This window comes from Rhinoderma darwinii, chromosome 13, assembly GCF_050947455.1.
Source record: "Rhinoderma darwinii isolate aRhiDar2 chromosome 13, aRhiDar2.hap1, whole genome shotgun sequence".
NCBI lineage: Eukaryota > Metazoa > Chordata > Amphibia > Anura > Rhinodermatidae > Rhinoderma > Rhinoderma darwinii.
In genome coordinates, this window is record NC_134699.1 from 2,401,516 (window position 1) to 2,419,822 (window position 18,307).

At 43.1% G+C, this 18,307-nt stretch overlaps 1 long non-coding RNA gene across 4 annotated transcripts in view; it reads left to right on the plus strand.

Annotated features, from left to right (window-relative positions):
• Nucleotides 1–18,307, plus strand: part of LOC142665761 (uncharacterized) — a 320,337-nt gene that overhangs the window by 269,125 nt on the left and 32,905 nt on the right. For all 4 annotated transcript variants that reach the window (XR_012851563.1, XR_012851562.1, XR_012851560.1 and 1 more), the window contains one exon: nt 4,178–4,219. This is a non-coding gene — a long non-coding RNA (uncharacterized LOC142665761). The remainder of the gene's footprint in view (nt 1–4,177; nt 4,220–18,307) is intronic.

Sequence of the window (18,307 nt, forward strand, 5' to 3'; positions counted from 1 at the left end):
TTAACTGCAACGTCTGAATGGACACGAATTGTTGTAAGGTCACCGCCTTAGTAAAGGGAGCAGCAGATACAACAAGAACCTCACCCCAGGGGCACCAGAACATATATCGGGGTCTATATCTCCCCCTATAGGTCTGCACAGGTGACACATCAGTCAGGAGTCTCTGGAGGCTGCACCTCTGAGGTGGTGATGATGATGATGATGATGATGATGATGATGATGATGATGATGATGATGATGATGATGATGATGATGATGAGCACCTGTCTACTAGAGGAGAGGAGCTCGCTGCATTGTGCAGGTCAGGGAGGATGGTGAGTACTCTGCTCTAGGCTCCTGGTGTCTGTCGTGTAGAGGCAGTGACAGGAAGAGGGGCTGAGGTCACCAGGAAAAGGGTCCCAGCCCCCACCCTAAAGGACAACCGATAACTTCCGAGCCTAGGAACTAAAGTCCACCTATAGAAGGACATATAAAATACAATCATACAGAGTATAATAGAGTTGTATTATGATCCCGTCCAGTCATGTTGGTGGTTGTAGTATTCTATGTATAGTAGTAGTGTATTGCGTATCTAGGAAATGTATGGCACTCCGATGTAAGGTGGTGCTCGGGTAGGACTCCACTCCTTAGCCATATAAATACAAGAACCCGGCACTCAGGTATGTAGTGAAATTCATAATCTTTATTCTGCAATCCACTCTATGAACGTTCAAATCAGTCCGTCAGCAGATAATTCAGATTGCTGGGAAACAAACCGGCTCTAAGACTCGGTGAATCGCTCTCATACGCAACGTCCGTTGCTGTGATAGTATTATGGTCGTGTCCCGTAGTCGGGGTCATGTTGGGGGTTGTAGTGTTCTATGTATATAGTATAATACAATTGTATTGTGGTCATGTTGGGGGTTGTAGTATCCTCTGTGCCTTGTATATAGTGTATCTGCTGCACATATCATTGTCTTTGGCCCGTCCTTCCTATCACAGGATAATTACTAATCCAATGACATTTGCTCCGCGCCAATACCCGTGAACGGAGCGCCGCGCTACCTGCAGATTGTGGGTTCTCGGTAATTAGATGTGAGGGGAAGGACAGGACTCCGTCCTCTTTATGAGCCTTGTGGTATAATCGGCATTCACTGAGATAATTAGTAATGTCATTATTAGCGTCTCATTGTACAAATACCGGCATAATTAGTAATCCTATTAATAGCAGCGGACAAATTTCTGGAAAGTTCTGCCGTGGATGCTTGAAAGACTTGCAAATTGTATGTGTCTGTTGTAGTAATGGCGGCCTGTCGTGCCTCGCGCTGGGACGGTGGGCATGTGTGTTCATGTTTTTCATAATGTGAGGTAGAAGAGAATATGGGGGGGTCCTTTAAGTGTACCTCTAACGATGATCACCGCAGTATCTCCCACCAGGAGTTTAAGGGTATGTTCACACAGGGCGGATACGCTGCGTAAAAGAACCGAAAAAAAACAAAAAACTGCCCATACTTACCCCCTGACGTCCCACAGACCGGCCTCCCTCACGTTTCATCCCATGTGACCGCGGTGTGGCCTGTGATTGGATGCCGCAGTCACATGGGATGTAACGAAGCACGAAGAACAACACAATTCTGGGTAAGCATAAGATTATTATTTTTTTTGCATTTACGTTTTTTACCGCAGAATCACCGCTTTTGTCCGCAGCAAACATGGTAACATCTGCTTTTTATTGCGGGTTTTACTTCCCATTGAATTCAACAAAAAAGCAGCAATTCCGTAAATACAATTGACGCGTTGTGGATTAAAAAAATACGCACCGCAGGTCAAATTCAGAGTTTTTCCCGCTTATCATTTATGCAGCGTAAATAAATCTGCAGTATTTACGCTGTGAACTTACCCTAAGGCCTAATTCAGACATCCGAGTTGTCCCTGTGCAGGTCCCGTTTTCACAGATCCCCGTACACTTCGGGGAAGATTTATTAGCCCTACAAGATAAAAGTCCATCAGTCGTTCACATTTATCACCGTGGTTTACGCTGTATTATAAATTTGGCGCGCGCATCTTGCTAGACGTGTTAGACACTTTTCCTCCCTTGGCCGTACATCCCATTGTTGAGAAACCTGGCGCTTATTACGACGACTCTTAGCCGCGCTTCTTTTTTTAGACACTTTTCAATACTGTCCAGGGAGATGCAGAAAGTGTCCTGAGCACATAATAAATGCGGTGCACGCTACGACTGCTGCATGTTTTGCACAAATTAGGCCAGAATTCTGGTGCGTTAAACTTCGTAAATTTCCCCCTTTTTTTTCAAAAAGATTTGTTGCCATTTTTAAGATCTTTGCTTGCTGCCAATGAATGAAACATGCACCGGCTGTAAACCTATCCTGACCTAGCTGCATTTACATGCCATTGCTTTGCTGGGATTTTTGTAAGCGTTAAGGGATCGAACACTCGTAACGGAATTGCGGATGGAAAATACACAGCAGAATAAAGTAGCAGCAAAGTGGGTGACCTATAACAAATCTCATCCACGAGCTGCGTTAAACTTCCGACCCGAAATTGACCTGCGGTGCGTATTTTTCGTACATGTCAATTCCTGCTGCGGAAAGTGACAGAATTGCGGTGTTTTTCAGAGGAGACGTCACCATCCCCCAACATTGAAAAAAACACGGCAAAATCCGCACCACTTTCTGCACAATTACGTTGCGTGTGGACGAGCCCTTAGAGAGCGTTGAGCGCTGATGTGCTGCAGAGCCCGGCGCCTTCGTGAGCAGTAAATGTCAAGATGGATTTTTCAGCCTCTGAATGTAAACAAGAATGTTCTCGTTCAGTGACAGTAAACAGAGGTCTTGAAAACGGTGAGGAATTGAAACACAAAGTATATAAGAAACTTGCATAAGTTCTTGGTTAAGGCCATAGCTGTGTGTACGGTTTGTGATTACGGCACGGACGGGCGCAGTCACTGACCGCACACACATAAGATGTGCATTTGCACAGGGTCGGGGGGGGGGGGGTTTCCTTTCCTTTCAAATTTTGTGTGAATTGGATGTTTAAATTTTTCCTCCAAAACTCATAAAAAAATGAAATAGATGAAGGATCAGAGATAATTGTGCAAAATTGTATTTCTTTCATTGTATTTTGTGACCACTTTTGCTACGTGGTGTGTAAATATTGTGGATCGTTGTGTAGATTCTGATGCTTCAATAAAAAGATGTGCATTTATTTCAATGGTGCCGGACCTCGAATGCGGACTGTAAAATTTGAGTTTTTGCGGTCCATAATTGACACGGACAGCGATCACAGTGCAGGACACGGCAGCGATCACAGTGCAGGACACGGCAGCGATCACAGTGCAGGACACGGCAGCGATCACAGTGCAGGACACGGCAGCGATCACAGTGCAGGACACGGCAGCGATCACAGTGCAGGACACGGCAGCGATCACAGTGCAGGACACGGCAGCGATCACAGTGCAGGACACGGCAGCGATCACAGTGCAGGGCACGGCAGCGATCACAGTGCAGGGCACGGCAGCGATCACAGTGCAGGACACGGCAGCGATCACAGTGCAGGACACGGCAGCGATCACAGTGCAGGGCACGGCAGCGATCACAGTGCAGGGCACGGCAGCGATCACAGTGCAGGGCACGGCAGCGATCACAGTGCAGGGCACGGCAGCGATCACAGTGCAGGGCACGGCAGCGATCACAGTGCAGGGCACGGCAGCGATCACAGTGCAGGGCACGGCAGCGATCACAGTGCAGGGCACGGCAGCGATCACAGTGCAGGGCACGGCAGCGATCACAGTGCAGGACACGGCAGCGATCACAGTGCAGGACACGGCAGCGATCACAGTGCAGGGCACGGCAGCGATCACAGTGCAGGGCACGGCAGCGATCACAGTGCAGGGCACGGCAGCGATCACAGTGCAGGGCACGGCAGCGATCACAGTGCAGGGCACGGCAGCGATCACAGTGCAGGGCACGGCAGCGATCACAGTTCAGGGCACGGCAGCGATCACAGTGCAGGGCACGGCAGCGATCACAATGCTTTACATGCTGAGGCTGTGAACAGGAGGCGACGATGATGGACTGTAATTAGCCGCTTGGCAGATTTGTAATCATTGAACTGTTCTGCGTGCGGCAGATTAGCCGTAAATCCTGGGTTAACGCTGTTACGTTTCTTCTGTCCTCAGGGACCGTAACTGAAGACGGATTAACAGAAAAGAACGGTCAAGGTAGGCGCCCTCTGAAGGGGAGGTATTTTAAGATGAATTAAGATTTGCAGTCATTCATATCAGCCAGGTTGTGTGAGAATCCGGCTACTATAAATGAGGACCGGGCTCCAGGGACAAGAGACCCTAAAAGAAGGGACACATGGGGGTATACAAGGAGCAGAGGGGGGCCTCAAAGCAAGAATCAGAACGGGGCTCCAACTAGTTCATGCCACCACACCTCTCCAAAGACAGGTGGTCCTAGTGCTCGTTTCCCTTCTCCCGTTGTAGAAGAGATGGTGGCATGACCCGCCGGCCACTTCTTCCCAATTTCCAGTTATCTTTGCTGGGATTTTGGAGGTGGGGGGGGGGGGGGGTTGCGCAGCTTCACACAGCACATAGAGGGGATAGGGCTAGTTGAAGCGCCTCCGTTATACGCACACATGGGACATATTCTCTTTAGTTGGTTTTGTATATTATTCATGTATCATTTTTGTATAGTGTGTATATATTTATATTGAATAAGGTTGTGCTACAACTTTGCACTAAGAAAACCTGCTGCCTCGATAACATATGCTGCCCGAGGCCTGTTCACACCTGCGTTAGATGCTCCGTCGCCGATCCGGCCAAGATTACCGGAAAGAATAGCGTAGCATGCTGCGCTATTGTTTACGGGAAAACCGATGGAAGCCATTAAAGTCAATGGTGGTGTCCGAGGGGGAAACGGAACAGTTGCTTCCGGTTTTTCCCTTGTTGTGCTCCTCTGACGGAGCAGAACAACGGAAAGACCAGACGCAGATGTGAACAGGGTCTTACACTGTCGTTGAAGCTTTGCGGAGTGATGAACGCCCTTTGGGTAATAGAAGGCAAACAATGGAACTGTTCTAAATACGGAGTTTGAATCCAGGTGTCCAGAAAATTCAAGAGGGGAATTGTCGTCTTCTGTTCTCTCTCGTGGTTTTTTCCCACCGGTGGTAAAAGAACGCTTGCAGGAAAAAGAAGCGTCGTGCCCTTTAGGTGTTTTCATATATGACCTCCCATTGACATCAATGGGAGGCAGAGGAAGCGGTTCTCGCAGAGCTTATTGCCCGCGACGCCCCAATGGCTGCGGCTCAAAAACGCAGCAAAGCGAGTGCAGGCAGGTCAAAATCTTCCACCTGCAAAAAACTCAGTGTGAACAGGGCCTAAGGGTATGTTCACACGGCAAAAAGCGGCTGTGAAATACGGCGTTTCAAGGGAAAACAGCCCTTGACTTTCAGCCGTTTTTTATGCATCAAGCGTTTTTTGCAGCGTTTTCTTTTATGGCCATTTTTCTATTGAGACAATGAAAAATGGCTCCAAAAACGGCTCAAGAAGTGACATGCGCTTTTTTACAGGCCGTTTTTTTACACTGAGTTTTTCCCATTTGAAATCAATGTGCAGATGTTTGAAGGCGTTCAACCTCCGTATTTTTTGCCGTTTTTCGGGGGGCTTTTACAGCCCGAAAAACGGCTAAAAATAAGCCGTGTCAACATACCCTTAGGCTGTGTTCACACTGAGTTTTTTGCAGGAGGAAAATTCCTCCTGCAAAAACTGCTCCAGTAGGTTTTTGCACAGCGGTTTGACAAAAACTCGTCAAAACACTCGTCAAGGTTTTTTTTTCCTCTTTCTGACTGATTGAAATGGGGTTTTGGAGGCGGGAATCGCCTCAAGATGGGTCATGACGCTTCTTTTTACCGCAACACGTTTTTTTTACTCGCTGTAAAAAAACTCGTCCAACTCCCATTGAAATCAATGGGAGGCATTTTCGGACGGTTTTTGAGGAGTTTTTTGGAGCGGTTTCTGCCCCAAAAAACTCGTCAAAAAACTCTGTGTGAACAGGGCCTAGACTTTCCAGCTCTGAATATAATGAAAAGTTATATCAGATCTGCAATTTACATTCCAAAATATTCATTGCTGGAGGAGGAACATAATGGAGGAATGAACTGTAAGATAATGTGCGAAGGATGAGAATCTGCCGCCGGAGAAGCTGGGAAAACGTCTCTATCTTGTGTTACTTTGTACTTGACGACGTTACTTTGTGATCTGTTTTATAAGGGGGGGGGGTTGTTGGGTCACGTGGACGGGTTCAGCTGGTCAGAGAAGTAACTATTATTATTGAGGATCCGGCCGTTCTGTTCATTGGTGATAATTTCTATATATTTGGCTCCAGACAATAGCCATTTAGCTCACACGGATACAACTTCCTTCTTGGTGATTATTAGTGTATGTTCACACGGCAGCCTCCGTTACGGCTGAAATTACGGAGGTTCAGGAGAAAACAGCTCCGTAATTTCAGCCGTAATGGCATGTGCAGGCGTTTTTCGCTGCATCCATTACGGACGTAAATGGAGCGTTTTTTCCATGGAGTCCATGGAAAACGGCTCCAATTACGTCTGAAGAAGTGACAGGCACTTCTTTGACACGCCGTCTTTTGACAGCGGCGCGTAAAAAAAATGACCTTTTGGAGCCGTATTTTCGGACGTAATTCGGGGCTAAAACGCCCGAATTACGTCCGTAAATAGGGTGTGTGAACATACCCTTATACGGCGCTTACTCCGTAATCGGCGAGAAAATACACGTGTAATACATAATATTTTCAAGAGCGGAACAACTGTCCACAGGGAAAATAATTGCAGATATATTGTGGTGTGTGGCCCTTTATGACCGTGCCCCCATAGTGATAAATATCAGAACACCGGTCAGGGCAGTGGCGATCCTTCCTTCCTTCCTCAGCCCCATCGCTCCTCGTACTGTGGGGTAAACCGTTCCTGCCGTATGTTATAATGAGGCCGTATGTTCTCATCCCTGCTGGACGTCACCAGGAAGAACTTGTGCTCGTCTTCTGCACACAGGGACCTTGTCCAGCTCCTTGTCACAATGTATAACCTTCTGGAAGTGACCTCCGATTACTTCTATTCTCAATACAACTTCTACTATTTCATTATAGAACCTTGTAATCTGTCTGGGGGAATACTTAGGGCATTGATCCGCAACCTGTGGTTCCCCAGCTATTGAAAAACTACAACTCCTATCGTGTCTTGACAGCTGCAGGATATGTCATCTTGCCACTAAGGAGCCACAGGTTGGGGAACCTCAACTAAAAGACCTGTATTAGATGTAGTGCAGCCCAAAAAATGTTGAGTGTGACCGGCGATCTTTACTGGAACTTCACATTTTCTCTTTCCATGTTTGCTGGGTGGGCGGGCTCTTTCTGGTGTGATGTCAGAGCTGTGCTGTGTGCTCTGAGCCAATCCGCTGCCTCCGCTTGCTGCTCCCCCTCCCCTCTCACTGTATGCAGCCAGACTGCAGCTGCATCTCCCTCCTCCTCCATGTCTTTGGTTACTTTTTTTACAAGCTTTCGGCTGAGTTCACAAGGGACGGATACCCTATGGAAAGGCCGACCTCCTGGGATGACGTTTCATTTCAGGTGACCACTACAGCCTGTGATTGGCTGCAGCGGCGGTCGCATGGGAGGCAGCATCATCCCATGTGACCACCACTACAGCCCATGATTGCCTGCAGCGGTCACGTCATCCCAGGAAACCGCGCTGGAGGGAGGAACACAGACTTCTGGGTACATATCAGACTTTTTTTTTTTTGACTGTTGCATTTTTTGGAGCGAGATCGCTGCGAACCCGCCGCAACAACTGCTATTTGTTGCGGGATTTAGCTCCCCATTGAATTCAATAGGCAATACCCGCAACAAATAAGCAGCGTAAACGCAAATACAATTGACATGCTGCGGAATAAAACTCTGCACCGCTGGTCCATTTCTGAGCGGGTTTTCCTCTCCGGATTTACGCAGCGTGTGGGTGAGATTTGTTTTCTCATCCACTTTGCTGCTACTGTATTATGCTGCGGATTTTCCCGCAATGAATTCCATTGCAGAAAATCCGCCGTATTTACGCAATGTGTGAACTGACGCTTCTAGTGACTAAAGAGTTTCTGAATAATTACAAAAAGGGAAATGGGAACTAAACTAAATTATGAATCCATTGGGAGAATATAACAAAAGGTTAATGCCCGTTTTCTGGAGAAAAGTACCAGATTTTGGCACACGCATTAGTTGAGACAAAATGTGCGACTCTCTCCAAACGTGGCGAGGACAGTGATGGGGCTGGGCCTCCCTCCTTTGTAATGACAAATTTATTATAATTTACGGTGGAACATTTTGTGTAAGTTCGCCTCTTTAAAAACTTTTCGCATCTTACTCCAGCGCTGGTGTATGAAATGCGATTCTTAATAAATCTGCCCCCCCCCCCCCCCATATTCTCTACTGAGTGTCTTACTATAGAACTAGAACTCAAGTCCTGCAGTGTAAAGCATGTGTTCTACTGCCCTCTAGTGTCTGCACTGCAAACCTGCACCTACTGTAGCAAAATAACCACTTGTTGCAAAGCGACAGGTCACAGCAGTTTAAGATTATAGTGTGATTTCTATGCAGACTCAAGAGGAGGTAGAGATTCTAGTGACTTATTAGTTATTGGAGGTTCTCCCTGGCCATTTCTAGTCAAAATATCTTGTATATAGTGATATGGAGCATGCGGATATAACCTGGGCATCTTCTGTATATAATTATATATGTACAGCTGGTATAAGTTATACATCTTCTGTATATAGTGATATGGAGCATGCTGGTATAACCTAGGTATCTTCTGTATATAATTATATATTTAGAGCTGGTATGTTATACATCTTCTTGTATATAGTGATATGGAGCATGCGGATATAACCTGGGCATCTTCTGTATATAATTATATATGTACAGCTGGTATAAGTTATACATCTTCTTGTATATAGTGATGTGGAGCATGCTGGTATAACCTGGGTATCTTCTGTATATAATTATATATGTACAGCTGGTATAAGTTATACATCTTCTTGTATATAGTGATATGGAGCATGCTGGTATAACCTGGGTATCTTCTGTGTATAATTATATATGTACAGCTGGTATAAGTTATACATCTTCTTGTATATTGTGATGTGGAGCATGCTGGTATAACCTGGGTATCTTCTGTATATAATTATATATGTACAGCTGGTATAAGTTATACATCTTCTTGTATATAGTGATATGGAGCATGCTGGTATAACCTGGGTATCTTCTGTATATAATTATATATGTACAGCAGGTATAAGTTATACATCTTCTTGTATATAGTGATATGGAGCATGCGGATATAACCTGGGCATCTTCTGTATATAATTATATATGTACAGCTGGTATAAGTTATACATCTTCTTGTATATAGTGATATGGAGCATGCTGGTATAACCTGGGTATCTCCTGTATATAATTATTTATGTACAGCTGGTATAAGTTATACATCTTCTTGTATATAGTGATATGGAGCATGCTGGTATAACCTGGGTATCTCCTGTATATAATTATTTATGTACAGCTGGTATAAGTTATACATCTTCCTGTATACAGTGATATGGAGCATGCTGGTATAACCTGGGCATCTTCTGTATATAATTATATATGTACAGCTGGTATAAGTTATACATCTTCTTGTATATAGTGATATGGAGCATGCTGGTATAACCTGGGTATCTTCTGTATATAATTATATATGTACAGCTGGTATAAGTTATACATCTTCTTGTATATAGTGATATGGAGCATGCGGATATAACCTGGGCATCTTCTGTATATAATTATATATGTACAGGTGGTATAAGTTATACATCTTCTTGTATATAGTGATATGGAGCATGCTGGTATAACCTGGGTATCTTCTGTATATAATTATATATGTACAGCTGGTATAAGTTATACATCTTCTTGTATATAATGATATGGAGCATGCTGGTATAACCTGGGTATCTTCTGTATATAATTATACGTGTACAGCTGGTATAAGTTATACATCTTCTTGTATATAGTGATATGGAGCATGCTGGTATAACCTGGGTATCTTCTGTATATAATTATATATGTACAGCTGGTATAAGTTATACATCTTCTTGTATATAGTGATATGGAGCATGCTGGTATAACCTGGGTATCTTCTGTATATAATTATATATGTACAGCTGGTATAAGTTATACATCTTCTTGTATATAGTGATATGGAGCATGCTGGTATAACCTGGGTATCTCCTGTATATAATTATATATGTACAGCTGGTATAAGTTATACATCTTCTTGTATATAGTGATATGGAGCATGCTGGTATAACCTGGGTATCTTCTGTATATAATTATATATGTACAGCTGGTATAAGTTACACATCTTCTTGTATATAGTGATATGGAGCATGCCGGTATAACCTGGGTATCTTCTGTATATAATTATATATGTACAGCTGGTATAAGTTATACATCTTCTTGTATATAGTGATATGGAGCATGCTGGTATAACCTGGGTATCTCCTGTATATAATTATATATGTACAGCTGGTATAAGTTATACATCTTCTTGTATATAGTGATATGGAGCATGCTGGTATAACCTGGGTATCTTCTGTATATAATTATATATGTACAGCTGGTATAAGTTACACATCTTCTTGTATATAGTGATATGGAGCATGCCGGTATAACCTGGGTATCTTCTGTATATAATTATATATGTACAGCTGGTATAAGTTATACATCTTCTTGTATATAGAGATATGGAGCATGCCGGTATAACCTGGGTATCTTCTGTATAGAATTATATATGTACAGCTGGTATAAGTTATACATCTTCTTGTATATGATGATATGGAGCATGCTGCTATATCCTGGGTATCTTCTGTATATAATTATATGTGTACAGCTGGTATAAGTTATACATCTTCTTGTATATAGTGATATGGAGCATGCTGGTATAACCTGGGCATCTTCTGTATATAATTATATATGTACAGCTGGTATAAGTTATACATCTTCTTGTATATAGTGATATGGAGCATGCTGGTATAACCTGGGTATCTTCTGTATATAATTATATATGTACAGCTGGTATAAGTTATACATCTTCTTGTATATAGTGATATGGAGCATGCTGGTATAACCTGGGTATCTTCTGTATATAATTATATATGTACAGCTGGTATAAGTTATACATCTTCTTGTATATAGTGATATGGAGCATGCTGGTATAACCTGGGTATATTCTGTATATAATTATATATGTACAGCTGGTATAAGTTATACATCTTCTTGTATATAGTGATATGGAGCATGCTGGTATAACCTGGGTATCTTCTGTATATAATTATATATGTACAGCTGGTATAAGTTATACATCTTCTTGTATATAGTGATATGGAGCATGCTGGTATAACCTGGGTATCTTCTGTATATAATTATATATGTACAGCTGGTATAGGTTATACATCTTCTTGTATATAGTGATATGGAGCATGCTGATATAACCTGGGTATCCTCTGTATATAATTATATATGTACAGCTGGTATAAGTTATACATCTTCTTGTATATAGTGATATGGAGCATGCTGGTATAACCTGGGCATCTTCTGTATATAATTATATATGTACAGCTGGTATAAGTTATACATCTTCTTGTATATAGTGATATGGAGAATGCTGGTATAACCTGGGTATCTTCTGTATATAATTATATATGTACAGCTGGTATAAGTTATACATCTTCCTGTATATAGTGATATGGAGCGTGCTGGTATAACCTGGGTATCTGCTGTGTATAATTATATATGTATAGCTGGTATAAGTTATACATCTTCCTGTATATAGTGATATGGAGCGTGCTGGTATAACCTGGGTATCTGCTGTGTATAATTATATATGTATAGCTGGTATAAGTTATACATCTTCCTGTATATAGTGATATGGAGCGTGCTGGTATAACCTGGGTATCTGCTGTGTATAATTATATATGTACAGCTGGTATAAGTTATACATCTTCTTGTATATAGTGATATGGAGCATGCTGGTATAACCTCGGTATCTGCTGTATATAATTATATATGTACAGCTGGTATAAGCTATACATCTTCTTGTATATAGTGATATGGAGCATGCTGGTATAACCTGGGTATCTTCTGTATATAATTATATATGTACAGCTGGTATAAGTTATACATCTTCTTGTATATAGTGATATGGAGCATGCTGGTATAACCTGGGTATCTTCTGTATATAATTATATATGTACAGCTGGTATAAGTTATACATCTTCCTGTATATAGTGGTATGGAGCATGCTGGTATAACCTGGGTATCTTCTGTATATAATTATATATGTACAGCTGGTATAAGTTATACATCTTCCTGTATATAGTGATATGGAGCATGCTGGTATAACCTGGGTATCTTCTGTATATAATTATATATGTACAGCTGGTATAAGTTATACGTCTTCTTGTATATAGTGATATGGAACATGCTGGTATAACCTGGGTATCTTCTGTATATTATTATATATGTACAGCTGGTATAAGTTATACATCTTCTTGTATATAGTGATATGGAGCAGGCTGGTATAACCTGGGTATTTTCTGTATATAATTATATATGTACAGCTGGTATAAGTTATATATCTTCTTGTATATAGTGATATGGAGCATGCTGGTATAACCTGGGTATCTCCTGTATATAATTATATATGTACTGCTGGTATAAGTTATACATCTTCTTGTATATAGTGATATGGAGCATGCTGGTATAACCTGGGTATCTTCTGTATATAATTATATATGTACAGCTAGTATAAGTTATACATCTTCCTGTATATAGTGATATGGAGCATGCTGGTATAACCTGGGTATCTCCTGTATATAATTATATATGTACTGCTGGTATAAGTTATACATCTTCTTGTATATAGTGATATGGAGCATGCTGGTATAACCTGGGTATCTCCTGTATATAATTATATATGTACAGCTGGTATAAGTTATACATCTTCTTGTATATAGTGATATGGAGCATGCTGGTATAACCTAGGTATCTTCTGTATATAATTATTACAGTAAAATTCAGCTTTTCCCTTGTATAATCGGTTATCACACCCGGCAGTCTCTCTCTCTGTCCGTCCTATCACTTCAGATGTGTTTTATAGCTAAAATATTCAGTGCAGGTTTTAGCAAATCATGGAGGGAAGGTGATTAGATCGGGGAGGGGGGGAGACATTTTCCTTGTTTCAATATTTAATCATTGTACAGCAATCATAGGCGGCTGATAACTTTATAATGTAATGGAATTGGGTCATTAACCCTGTGTGCGTCACTCTGGGAGAAAAAGTTTACTTTTGGCCTTAATACCGATAGGGGTATTTGTGTGTCCCAGTGGAATCTATTTAGGGCTGGATTATATACCATAGCCAAAAAGTCATTCTTTTGGGACCATTACCACCTTACTCCCACAATCACCCACTCGAAACATTCCCTTTGGTCACTTGTCATCCACCTATTGTTTGCCTTCTCCATGCATTTTACACCTTGGTTATGTTGGCACTGTACAGTACTGTACGGAGATTTTATTTACAGGGATTTTATGTAAATAAAGAGATTGGTTGCAGCGCCCCGCACAGCCAGTGGCCAGGACCGCAGCTGAGCAAGGAAAAACAGTGAAGGGCGCTCCTTCAATCTCAGGATCGGTGGGGGTCCCGGCAGAAAACATTGGGGAAAATTGATCAAAACTGTGGTGTAGTTCCTCATGACAACCAATCATATTCCACCTCTCATTTTTCAGGGGCCTTAAAACATGAAAGAGGCAACCTGATTGGTTGACGTGGGCAGCTCTTTCACTTTTTTCTTTCTCCAGTTTTCATACATCTCCCGCAGTTACTTCTTGTACCTATAGACCTGATTCCCCTTCTGATCCTGAAAGCTTGTTGTCTGACGCCGGTCGTGTAGTTTGGCTGATAATACTGTTGGTTTTCTTATTGACATGGGGACGATCATGCAGCTGACTGGCGATTGAAGTCTTGCTGGGACTTCTCGCAGTGAGAGGAAGGGAGAGCCCTGCTTCATTCACAGTCTGGACACAGAGCTGCTGATATTTTCAGAGGCTTCAGCTCATGATTTGTTTACATTCGTTCCTGTTTGTTACACATGTGGATGTTAAGTTCATATCTGGAAACCCTTTTTTCCTAATCTGTAAACACAACCGTTGTCCATATGACTTATTAGTGCGAATGGACATCATAACGGGAAGTGGGTCCCCCGCACAAGAGCCCCCTCTATTAGCCAGAGCAGAGATACTGGGAAAAAAAACCCTTGTGCTCTGGTGGATTTCGTCATTTAAATGAATAGCCAATGTAATTCATCGTTGTGCCATGTGGGAAAATCATTGTGGTGATCAGATTGTAGGGGTCGGACCCCTATTATCAAACATTGATGGCCTATGCTAAGGATTATAAAGTCCCGGGGAACCCATTTAAAGTAGTTACTGGTAAAATATACCAAAATAGAGGCCAAGGCGGCGCATCCCCTGACGAAGTGTCTGATCCGCAGCAAACAGTCTGGATAAAGGCTACGGTCCGACCCCCGGAACAGGACACCATCCAGACAGAATGAAAAGCAAACGCAGCTGCATGAACGTGAAAGCCCAGGGTCCCTGTTTCTCCTGGGTCCATCGTCGGTCTCCCGGCACAGCCCCCTGTCTGTCTGGGCACAGTGGCCTCTGTATTTCTCCATTGACTCAGACTGTTTTTCTTTCCTTCTATTCCTGTGATCTTCCCTGTGTGTTGTCTGGAGCCTGGGCCTCTGCCATCTTCCTGAGCTCATGGTGCCATACCCGCCTCATAGAAACCATGTAAAAGAGCTGGACTCTGCAGAATGCAAATATTAGATTCCCTGCAGCTCGTTACTGTAATGACATGGCTCTATCTCCTGCCATCCCCGATGAAAGATTACAACCATCCCAAGCCAGGGATAGCCTCTTCATGACCAGACACTGATTTATCGGGGTGCACTAGCTAAACCGTTGTCTGATTCTTGAGGTCATGGATTCAAAAGGGAACTCCTACTTCTCTAATGAAAATCCAAATCTCCACGTGTACGGCCTTGACTTCCATTGGCAGTTCTCCGCTTTTCTTGAGGCAGCCGGTTGGCCCATTTACCGTCTGTCTAACCTCGTACCGTCTAAGAACAGCTGAAGTGAAAAGGAGAGGGCTGCATCCGCTTCATTGTAGGGCACCCGCCAAACCTACAACTATGACATCATATCCTATCCTAATACCCTAATTGTTAATGATGGGGTACCCATTTAAAGGAGTCCAGTGGGTGGTCCTAAGCACTGATTGACCGCTATATTTGCATGCACACTCATAAAGGGAGGGCTGTCAATCCGTGATTAGGACCGCCCACTGGACTCCTAAGCTTAGAATCAGCAGAGATATAAATGAATAAATTACAAGTTATACTTAATCTTTTTCTACAAATATATATGTATCTGCTCAGCTCCTCCTGATCTATAACCTGCTGCCTGCAGATAAGACGACTGCATTCTCCGCATGACGGGTTCCCTTTAAGAGCTGTACCCCTCTGCACTCTCACTAGAGAATTTCTTACTGGCTGTCCCAGTTAATCAGATATAACGGGACTGGTCAAGTTACAGAAACGGTTGCCTTTGACTTTTTCAAAAGGATTGTACAAAAACAGACGCTGCTGCCCCATGAGCCCTCTTGCTGCTTATGATTGTCTGAGGGGCCACTAATTGTCACATGAAACACCAAAATCCTAATAATTTATGGGCTCTATAGGTGCGACTGTGCTTGGTGTGGGCCCAGTGACCATGATCCAGCCTCCATTGTATCTACAGTAAATGTTGGCGCTCAATGTGTGAACCTGCGATCATACTGGGCTACAAGTGTCTCCATGAATACATCCAGTCTGGGAGCTGTGGGAGAGTTCTGTTCTTTTCCCAGTCTGGGAGCTGGAGTTAGACTAGTAATGTAACTTGTCTCCACGCCCTGGTCCCGGCCCCAGCACCGCAGGAGTCCACATGAATTTATATTGTTTGTTTTTTAACCCGTTTGTAGGATGACACACAGATCCATGACTCATAGGAGCCGCTGGCTGACTCATCACGGACTGAGAGCCTATTCATCCTTAAGGATTCTGCCATATGTAAGACTATCCGTCTATCTGCTTCATGGGAAACCCAGGGAACGAGTTCATAGACTGAAAATCCAGATTTCTAAATATTTACTGTGTAACTGATAATGTTACAATTCACAGTGACATAGTAACGAGTAACTGGATATTATACAGAGGTTCATATGATCTCATTATAAGATCACAAAAGTCACACAACCCAAAAGTGGCTCATCCAATCACAAACTGACCCCTTACATACTGTGTGAACTCACTGCCCTCACCTATGACATCATCGACTTCCAATCACAAACTGACCATCTTCATAGTCTTTGTAACCTCACTGCTCTGACCTGTGACATCACATCCAATCACAAACGGATCTACTACATACTTTGTGACCTCACTAAACTCACTTGTGACATCACCATCCAATCACAAGCTGACCTGCTACATACTGTGTGACCTCACCAGTGACATCAACGTCAAATCACAAACTGACCTGCTGCATAACCCTAACCTCACTACTTTCACCCTATGACCTCACTATCCAATCACAAGCTGACCTGCTCCTTCTGTATGACCAAACTACCATCACCCTGTGATATCATCATCCAATTACAGATTGTCATACTACATAGACTGTGTGACATCCCTGCCCTCACCATGTGACCTCCCCATCCAATCACAAATCAACCTACTACATAGACTGTGTGACCTCACTTATGACATCACCATTCAATCACAAATTGGCTTGCCCCCTGGGCTGTGTGATCTCACTGCTCTTACCATGTGACATCACCATCTAATCACAGACTACCTACTACATAGGCTATGACTTCTCTGCCCTCACCCTGTGACATCACCACCCTGGGCCCTCACCATCCAATCACCGACTGACCGTCAACATAGATTGTGTAATCTCACTGCACTTACCCTGTGACATCATCATTCATCCATTATCATGCATTTGATTATCAGAAGAGCTTGTTTCTCTAAAAGACCTTTTTCAACAAATAAATAGAAGAAAGATGTGACCCCCCCCCCCCCCCCAGTGCGCTGCCAGTGGTATCGCAGCAGGGATTCTCCCATATTTTGTGAGGCATTTGGACATCTATAGCCAGCATTCATCCATCAGACTTCTCTCCTGGATCTATCATAGATTGACAGGGATGTGATCATTACTTTTATCGAGCTGGAAAAGTTGTAATGTTTTCCATTTGTCAGCGGGAGAAGATTCTTCATATTTGACCTTGGATACAAATAATAGTTTAATTTACTGAACTTTGTCTGTGAGGAAAGTCCCGAGAAAGTGGGGATTCATTTACTGTGCATGAAAGGGGCTCATGCAGTCCTATGTAAATCCAGCGTAATCCGTGTAGATCCAAAAGTTCTGAAACTTCTTAATAGACTTTGGGGGAAATTTATCGAAACTGGTGCAAAGGAAATGTTACCCATAGCAACCAATCAGATCCCACCCTGAATTGTAATTTTCGCTGCGTTTTTCACGGCCATTGAGTGTCGCGGGTAAAAAACTGCGAAATACGCTTTCTCTGCCTCCCATTGATGTCAATGGGAGGTCAGAGGCCTAAACGGCAGAAGATAGGGCATGTCGCTTCTTTTTCCGCGAGCCGTTTTTTCCGCTCGCGGGAAAAAATCGCCTCCGCCATCCATTGAAATCAATGGGAGGCATTTTTGGCCGTTTTTTTGTCGCGTTTTCAGACGTGGTTTCCGCGTCAAAAAACTCGGTGTGAACTTGCCCAAAGTGTTTCAATTCCTCACCCTTTGCTAGATTACTGCATGCTGTCAGTGAATGTGAACATTCTTATTTACATCCAGCGTTATGATGTCATACTTTTCACTGCTGAGGGTTTCTTAAAATTGTATCGAGTCTTCGCAATCATCTGTGAAGTAAATGCATCTGCTGTCCTGATAGTTTGTTACAATGTATCAGTGCAGGTAAAATGTATCAGTTTGCCGTCCAGGCTGTTTAGCTCAAAGAGGATGGTCTAGCGTAGACCGAATACAATTGTAGCAAACATCTCAGCTGTGTGAGCAGGACTAGGTCAGAAT